The sequence below is a fragment of the Arachis hypogaea genome, chromosome 13 (genome assembly GCF_003086295.3).
Source record: "Arachis hypogaea cultivar Tifrunner chromosome 13, arahy.Tifrunner.gnm2.J5K5, whole genome shotgun sequence".
Taxonomy (NCBI): Eukaryota; Viridiplantae; Streptophyta; class Magnoliopsida; order Fabales; family Fabaceae; genus Arachis; species Arachis hypogaea.
The window spans coordinates 89060374-89069146 of NC_092048.1; the positions used below are offsets into that span (position 1 = coordinate 89060374).

Below are 8773 nucleotides of genomic sequence, written 5' to 3' on the forward strand. Positions count from 1 at the left end.
GGCATGGCCGAATGGCCAGCCCCCTAAAACGTGATCACAGGATCAGAATACAATCCAGGATGATCCGAAGATAAAACTCAGGATGTCAAATACAATAGTAAAAAGTCCTATTTATAGTAAACTAGCTACTAGGGTTTACAGAAGTAAGTAATTGATGCATAAATCCACTTTCGGGGCCCACTTGGTGTGTGCTTGGGCTGAGCTTTGAAGTCTACACGTGGAGAGGTCATTCTTGGAGTTGAACGCCAGCTTTTGTGCCATTTTGGGCGTTGAACTCCACTTTGCAACTTGTTTCTGGCGCTGGACGCCAGAATTGGGCAGAGAGCTGGCGTTGAACGCCAGTTTGCATCGTCTAAACTCAGACAAAGTATGGACTATTATATATTGCTGGAAAGCCCTGGATGTGTACTTTTTAACGCAATTGGAAGCGCGCCATTTTTAGTTCTGTAGCTCCAGAAAATATATTTTGAGTGCAGGGAGGTCAGAATCCAACAGCATCAGCAGTCCTTCTTCAACCTCTGAATCTGATTTTTGCTCAAGTCCCTCAATTTCTGCCAGAAAATATCTGAAATCACAGAAAAACACACAAACTCATAGTAAAGTCCAGAAATGTGAATTTAACATAAAAACTAATGAAAACATCCCTAAAAGTAACTAGATCCTACTAAAAACATACTAAAAACAATGCCAAAAAGTGTATAAATTATCCGCTGGTGCACGAAATTGTGATCTCTGGTAACGGCTCAAAAAACTTGGTGCTCTAATCTCAATTCATAATTTGTCACAACTTCGATACAACTAACCAGCAAGTGCACTGGGTCGTCCAAGTAATAAACCTTACGTGAGTAAGGGTCGATCTCACGGAGATTGTTGGTATGAAGCAAGCTATGGTTACCTTGTAAATCTCAGTCAGGCGGATAATAATTGATTATGTTATGGAGTTTTTGAATATAATATAATAAAATAAGGATAGAAACACTTATGTAATTCATTGGTGAGAATTTCAGATAAGTGTGTAGAGATGCTTTCGTTCCTCTGAATCTCTGCTTTCCCGCTGTCTTCATCCAATCAATCTTACTCCTTTCCATGGCTGGCTTTATGCAAGGACATCACCGTTGTCAATGGTTACATCCCCTCCTCTTGTGAAAATGGTCCAAATGCTCTGTCACAGCACGGCTAATCATCTGAGGTTCCCGATCATGCTGGAATAGGATTCACCCTCCTTTTGCGTCTGTCACTACGCCCAGCACTTGCGAGTTTGAAGTTCGTCACAGTCATTCAATCCCTGAATCCTACTCGGAATACCACAGACAAGGTTTAGACTTTCCGGATTCTCATGAATGCCGCCATCAATCTAGCTTACACCACGAAGATTCTGATTAAGAGATCTAAGAGATACTCATTCAATCTGAGGTAGAACGGAAGGGGTTGTCAGGCACGCGTTCATAACGAATGATGATGATTGTCACGTTCATCTCATTCAGGTTGAAGTGCGAATAAATATCTTAGAAGCGGAATAAGTTGAATTGAATAGAAAAACAGTAGTACTTTGCATTAATCTTTGAGGAACAGCAGAGCTCCACACCTTAATCTATGGAGTGTAGAAACTCTACCGTTGGAAATACATAAGTGAAAGGTTCAGGCATGGCCGAATGGCCAGCCCCCAAAACGTGATTACAGGATCAATAATACAATCCAGGATGTCTAATACAATAGTAAAAGGTCCTATTTATAATAAACTAGCTACTAAGGTTTACAGAAGTAAGTAATTGATGCATAAATCCACTTCCGGGGCCCACCTGGTGTGTGCTTGGGTTGAGCTTGAATGTAACACGTGCAGAGGCTCTTTCTGGAGTTGAACGCCAGGTTGTAACGTATTTCTGGCGTTCAACTCTGGTTTGTGACTTGTTTCTGGCGTTTAACTCCAGATAGCAGCATAGAATTGGCGTTCAATGCCCTAAACTCGGCCAAAGTATGAACTATTATACATTGCTGGAAAGCCCTGGATGTCTACTTTCCAACGCAATTGGAAGCGCGCCATTTTGAGTTCTGTAGCTCCAGAAGATCCACTTTGAGTGCAGGGGGGTCAGAATCCAACAACATCAGCAGTCCTTCTTCAACCTCTGAATCTGATTTTTGCTCAAGTCCCTCAATTTCAGCCAGAAAATACCTGAAATCACAGAAAAACACACAAACTCATAGTAAAGTCCAGAAATGTGAATTTAACACAAAAACTAATGGAAACATCCCTAAAAGTAACTAGATTCTACTAAAAACATACTAAAAACAATGCCAAAAAGTGTATAAATTATCCGCTCATCACAACACCAAACTTAAATTGTTGCTTGTCCCCAAGCAACTGAAAATCAGATAGGATAAAAAGAAGAGAATATATTATAAATTCCAAACTATCAATGAAACATAGCTCCAATCAGATGAGCGGGACTTATAGCTTTTTGCCTCTTGAATAGTTCTGGCATCTCACTTTATCCATTGAGGTTCAGAATGATTGGCATCTATAGGAACTCAGAGTTCAGATAGTGTTATTGATTCTCCTAGTTCAGTATGATGATTCTTGAACACAGCTTCTTTATGAGTCTTGGCCGTGGCCCTAAGCACTTTGTTTTCCAGTATTACCACCGGATACATAAATGCCACAGACACATAATTGGGTGAACCTTTTCAGATTGTGACTCAGCTTTGCTAAAGTTCCCAATTAGAGGTGTCCAGGGTTCTTAAGCACACTCTTCTTTTTCTTTGGACCTTGACTTTAACCGCTCAGTCTCAAGTTTTCACTTGACACCTACACGCCACAAGCACATGGTTAGGGACAGCTTGGTTTAGCCGCTTAGGCCAGGATTTTATTCCTTTAAGTCCTCCTATCCACTGATGCTCAAAGCCTTGGGATCCTTTTTATTGCCCTTGCCTTTTGGTTTTAAGGGTTACTGGCTTTTTGCTCTTGCCTCTTGGTTTTAAGAGCTTTTGGCTTTTTCTGCTTGCTTTTTCTCTTTTTTTTTCGCCTATTCTCTCTTTTTTTTTCTGCAAGCTTTGTTCTTTGTTTCTTTTTCTTGCTTCAAGAATCATTTTTATGATTTTTCAGATTATCAAATAACATGTCTCCTTGTCATCATTCTTTCAAGAGCCAACATTTTTAACATTCTTAAACAACAACTTCAAAAGACATATGCACTGTTTAAGCATACATTCAGAAAACAAGAAGCATTGTCACCACATCAATATAATTAAACTAAGTTCAAGGATAAATTCGAAACTCATGTACTTCTTTTTCTTTTGAATTAAAATATTTTTCATTTAAGAGAGGTGATGGATTCATAGGACATTCATAACTTTAAGACATAGTTACTTACTACTAATGATCATGTAATGAAGACACAAACATAGATAAGCACATAACGAAAAACAGAAGAAATAAGAACAAGGAATGAATCCACCTTAGTGATGGTGACGTTTCCTTCTTGAGGAACCAATGATGTCCTTGAGCTCTTCTATGTCTCTTCCTTGTCTTTGTTGCTCCTCCCTCATTGCTTTTTGATCTTCTCTTATTTCATGAAGGATGATGGAGTGCTCTTGATGTTCCACCCTTAGTTGTCCCATGTTGGAACTTAATTCTCCTAGGGAGGTGTTGATTTGCTCCGAATAGTTTTGTGGAGGAAAATGCATTTGAAGCATCTCCGGGATCTCATGGTGATGAGCTTCCTGCGCCTCTTGAGCTCCATGAGTGGGCTCTCTTGCTTGCTCCATCTTTTTCTTAGTGATGGGCTTCTCTTCCTCAATGTGAATGTCTCCTTCTATGAAAGCTCCAGCTGAGTAACATAGATGGCAAATAAGATGAGAAAAAGCTAGCCTTGCCCCAGGAGAGGGCTTTTCGGCTATTTTATAGAGTTCAAGGGAGATGACATCATGAACTTCTACTTCTTCTCCAATCATGATGCTATGGATCATGATGGCCCGATCCACAGTAACTTCGGATCGGTTGCTAGTGGGGATGATGGAGCGTTGGATGAACTCCAACCATCCTCTAGCCACAGGCTTGAGGTCCAGTCTTCTTAGTTGAACCGGCTTGCCTTTGGAGTCAATCTTCCATTGAGCTCCTTCCACACATATGTCCATAAGGACTTGGTCCAACCTTTGATTAAAGTTGACCCTTCTAGTGTAGGGGCGTTCATCTCCTTGCATCATAGGCAAGTTAAACGCCAACCTCACATTTTTCGGACTAAAATCTAAGTATTTCCCCCGAACCATTGTAACATAATTCTTTGGATTCGGGTTCTTAATTTGATCATGGTTCCTAGTGATCCATGCATTGGCATAGAACTCTTGAACCATTAGGATGCCGACTTGTTGGATGGGGTTTGTTAGAACTTCCCAACCTCTTCTTTGGATTTCATGTCGGATCTCCGGATACTCATTTCTCTTGAGCTTGAAAGGGACCTCGGGGATCACTTTCTTCTTGGTCATAACATCATAGAAGTGGTCTTGATGGGTTTTGGAGATGAATCTTTCCATCTCCCATGACTCGGAGGTGGAAGCTTTTGTCTTCCCTTTCCCTTTTCTAGAGGATTCTCCGGTCTTAGGTGCCATCAATGGTAATGGAAAAACAAAAAGCTTATGCTTTTACCACACCAAACTTAGAATTTTGCTCGCCCTCGAGCAAGAGAAGAAAGAATTGATGAAGAAGGAGAAGAAAATATGGAGAAGAGGGGGGAGGTGTGTTTCGGCCAAGAAGGGAAAGAGAGGTTGTGTTGTGTGAAAATGAGGAAGAATGGAGGGCTATATATAAGGAAGGGGGGGTAAGTTTCGGCCATATAGGGTGGGTTTGGGTGGGAAATTGATTTTGAATTTTGAAGGGAGGTAGAGTTTATGAGGTAGGTTTATGGGGAAGAGTGGATGGATGTGAGTGGTGAAGAGGTGATAGGGAAGAGAGATTGAGGTGATTGGTGAAGGGTTTTGGGGAAGAGTGTTTATGGGATTGTGTGAAAGAGGTGTGAGAAGAAGTGAGTGGAGGTAGGTGGGGATCCTGTGGGGTCCACAGATCCTGAGATGATCCTGTGGGGTCCACAGATCCTGAGGTATTCAAGGAATTACAACCTTGCACCAAATTAGGTATGTAAGATTCCCTTGCACACAACTCTGGGCGTTCAGCGCCAGGTTGGTGCCCATTTTGGGCGTTCAACGCCCATTTGTTGCCCATTTCTGGCGTTGAACACCAGAACCATGCTTGTTCTGGGCGTTCAGCGCCAGCTCTTCTCCAGGGTGCATTTCTGGCGTTCAAACGCCCAGATGCTGCCCATTTCTGGCGTTAAGCGCCAGAACCATGCTCTGTTCTGGCGTTGAACGCCCAAAACATGCTTCTTACTGGCGTTTAAATGCCAGTAAGGTCTTCCTGCAAGGTGTGATTTTTCTTCTGCTGTTTTTGATTCCGTTTTCAATTTTTATATTTATTTTGTGACTCCACATGATCATGAACCTAATAAAACATAAAAAACAGAAATAAAATTAGATAAATAAATATTGGGTTGCCTCCCAACAAGCGCTTCTTTAATGTCAATAGCTTGACAGTGGGCTCTCATGGAGCCTCACAGATGTGCAGAGCTTTGTTGAGACCTCCCAACACCAAACTTAGAGTTTGAATATGGGGGTTTGACACCAAACTAAGAGTTTGGTTGTGGCCTCCCAACATCAAACTTAGAGTTTGACTGTGGGGGCTTTGGTTAACTCTACTTTGAGAGAAGCTTTTTCTGCTTCCTCTCCATGGATGCAGAGAGAGATCCTTGAGTTGTAAACACAAGGTTGTCCTTATTTAATTGAAGGATCAATTCTCCTCTGTCCACATCAATCACAACTCTTGTTGTGGCTAGGAAAGGTCTTCCTAGGATGATGGATTCATCCTCTTCCTTTCCAGTATCCAGGACTATGAAATCAGTAGGGATGTAAAGGCCCTCAACCTTTACTAACACGTCCTCTACTTGTCCATAAGCCTGTTTTCTTGAATTGTCTGCCATCTCTAATGAGATTTTAGCGGCTTGCACCCCATAGATTCCCAGTTTCTCTATTACAGAGAGGGGCATGAGGTTTATTCCTGAACCAAGGTCACACAGAGCCTTAAAGATCATGGTGCCTATGGTACAAGGTATTATGAACTTTCCAGGATCCTGTCTCTTCTGAGGCAATGTCAGTTGATCCAGATCACTTAGTTCATTGGTGAACAAGGGAGGTTCATCTTCCCAAGTTTCAATGCCGAATAATTTGGCATTCAGCTTCATGATTGCACCAAGAAACTTGGTAGTTTGCTCTTCAGTAACATCCTCATTCTCTTCAGAAGAGGAATACTCATCAAAGCTCATGAATGGCATAAGGAGGTTCAATGGAATCTCTTTGGTCTCTAGATGAGTCTCTGATTCCTTTGGTTCCTCAGAGGGAAGCTCCTTATTGATCACTGGGCGTCCCAGGAGGTCTTCCTCCTTGGGATTCACGTCTTCCTCTCCCTCTTTGGGTTCGGCCATTTTGGTTATGTCAATGGCCTTGCACTCTCCTTTTGGATTTTCTTCTGTATTGCTTGGGAGAGTACTAGGAGGGATTTCAGTGATCCTTTTACTCAGCTGGCCCACTTGTGCTTCCAAATTTCTAATGGAAGACCTTGTTTCATTCATGAAACTTACAGTGGCCTTAGATAGATCAGAGACTAAATTTGCTAAGCTAGATGGATTCTGCTCAGAATTCTCTGTCTGTTGCTGAGTGGATGATGGAAAAGGTTTATTATTGTTAAACCTGTTTCTTCCACCATTATTAAAGCCTTGTTGAGGCTTTTGTTGATCCTTCCATGAGAGATTTGGATGATTTCTCGATGATGGATTATAGGTGTTTCCATAAGGTTCACCCATATAATTTACCTCTGCTATTGCAGGGTTTTCAGGATCATAAGCTTCTTCTTCATAAGAAGCCTCTTGAGTACTGTTGGATGCAGCTTGCATTCCATTCAGACTCTGACAAATCATATTGACTTGCTAAGTTAATATTTTGTTCTGAGCCAATATGGCATTCAGAGTATCAACTTCAAGAACTCCCTTCTTCTGAGGCGTCCCATTACTCACAGGATTCCTCTCAGAAGTGTACATGAACTGGTTATTAGCAACCATGTCAATGAGTTCTTGAGCTTCTACAGGCGTTTTCTTTAGGTGAATGGATCCACCTGCAGAAGTATCCAATGACATCTTTGATAGCTCAGATAGACCATCATAGAATATATCCAGGATGGTCCATTCTGAAAGCATGTCAGAGGGACACTTTTTGGTCAGCTGTTTGTATCTTTCCCAAGCTTCATAGAGGGATTCACCTTCCTTCTGTCTGAAGGTCTAAACATCCACTCTAAGCTTGCTCAGCTTTTGAAGAGGAAAGAACTTGGCTAAGAAAGCCATGACCAGCTTATCCCAAGAGTTCAGGCTATCTCTGGGTTGAGAGTCCAACCATACTCTAGCTCTGTCTCTTACAGCAAAAGGGAAAAGCATGAGCCTGTAGACTTCAGGATCTACTCCATTAGTCTTAACAGTATCACAGATCTGCAAGAATTCAGTTAAGAACTAAAAAGGATCTTCAGATGGAAGTCCATGAAACTTGCAGTTCTGCTGCATCAGAGAAACTAGCTGAGGTTTCAGCTCAAAATTGTTTGCTCCAATGGTAGGAATGGAGATGCTTCTTCCATGTAAATTGGAATTAGGTGCAGTAAAGTCACCAAGCATTCTCCTTGCATTATTATTGTTGGGTTCGGCTACCATCTCCTTTACATGTTCGAAATTTTCAATAAGGTTGTCTCTGGATTGTTGTAATTTAGCTTCCCTTAGTTTTCTCTTCAAAGTCCTTTCAGGCTCTGGGTTAGCTTCAACAAGAATGCCTTTTTCTTTGTCCCTGCTCATAAGAAAGAGAAGAGAAAAAGAAAAGAAGAGGAATCCTCTATGTCACTGTAAAGAGGTTCCTTATTGTTAGTAGAAGAAGAGAAGAAGAAAAAATTCGAACACAGATAGCAGAGGGGGTTCGAATTTGGTAAGTGATGTGAGGAAGAGATGTTAATAGATGAATAAATAAATAAAAGGAGATGAGAAAGAAAGAATTTCAAAAATTATTTTTGAAAAAGAGTTAGTGATTTTCGAAAATGGTTTTTGAAAAATGTTAGTAATTTTCGAAAATTAAGATTTAAAAATTGAAATAATTAGTTAATTAAAAAGAAATTTTGAAAAAGAGGGAGATATTTTCGAAAATTAGAGAGAGAGAGAGTTAGTTAGGTAGTTTTGAAAAAGATAAGAAACAAACAAAAAGTTAGTTAGTTAGTTGAAACAAATTTTGAAAAGATAAGAAGTTAGGAAGTTAGAAAAGATATTTTGAAATCAAATTTTTGAAAAAGGTAAGATAAGAAGATATTTTTTTTATTTTTGAATTTTTATGATGAGAGAGAAAAACAAGAAAAATGATGCAATGCATGAAAGTTATGGATCAAAACAATGAATGCATGCAAGAATGCTATGAATGTCAAGATGAACACCAAGAACACTATGAAGATCATGATGAACATCAGGAACACATTTTTGAAAAATTTTTAATGCAAGGAAAACATGCAAGACACCAAACTTAGAATTCTTTAATGCTTAGACACTAAGAATTCAAGAATGCATATGAAAAACAAGAAAAGATACAAAACATGCAAATGCAAAGATCAAACAAGAAGACTTACCAAGAACAACTTGAAGATCATGAAGAACAC

At 40.2% G+C, this 8773-nt stretch overlaps 1 non-coding gene across 1 annotated transcript; it reads left to right on the forward strand.

The window, feature by feature from the left end:
• Positions 1–7286: 7286 nt before the first annotated feature.
• Positions 7287–7394, forward strand: LOC112739642 (small nucleolar RNA R71). The gene has a single exon (XR_003170572.1). It is a non-coding gene; the product is annotated as a small nucleolar RNA R71 (small nucleolar RNA).
• Positions 7395–8773: the final 1379 nt, after the last annotated feature.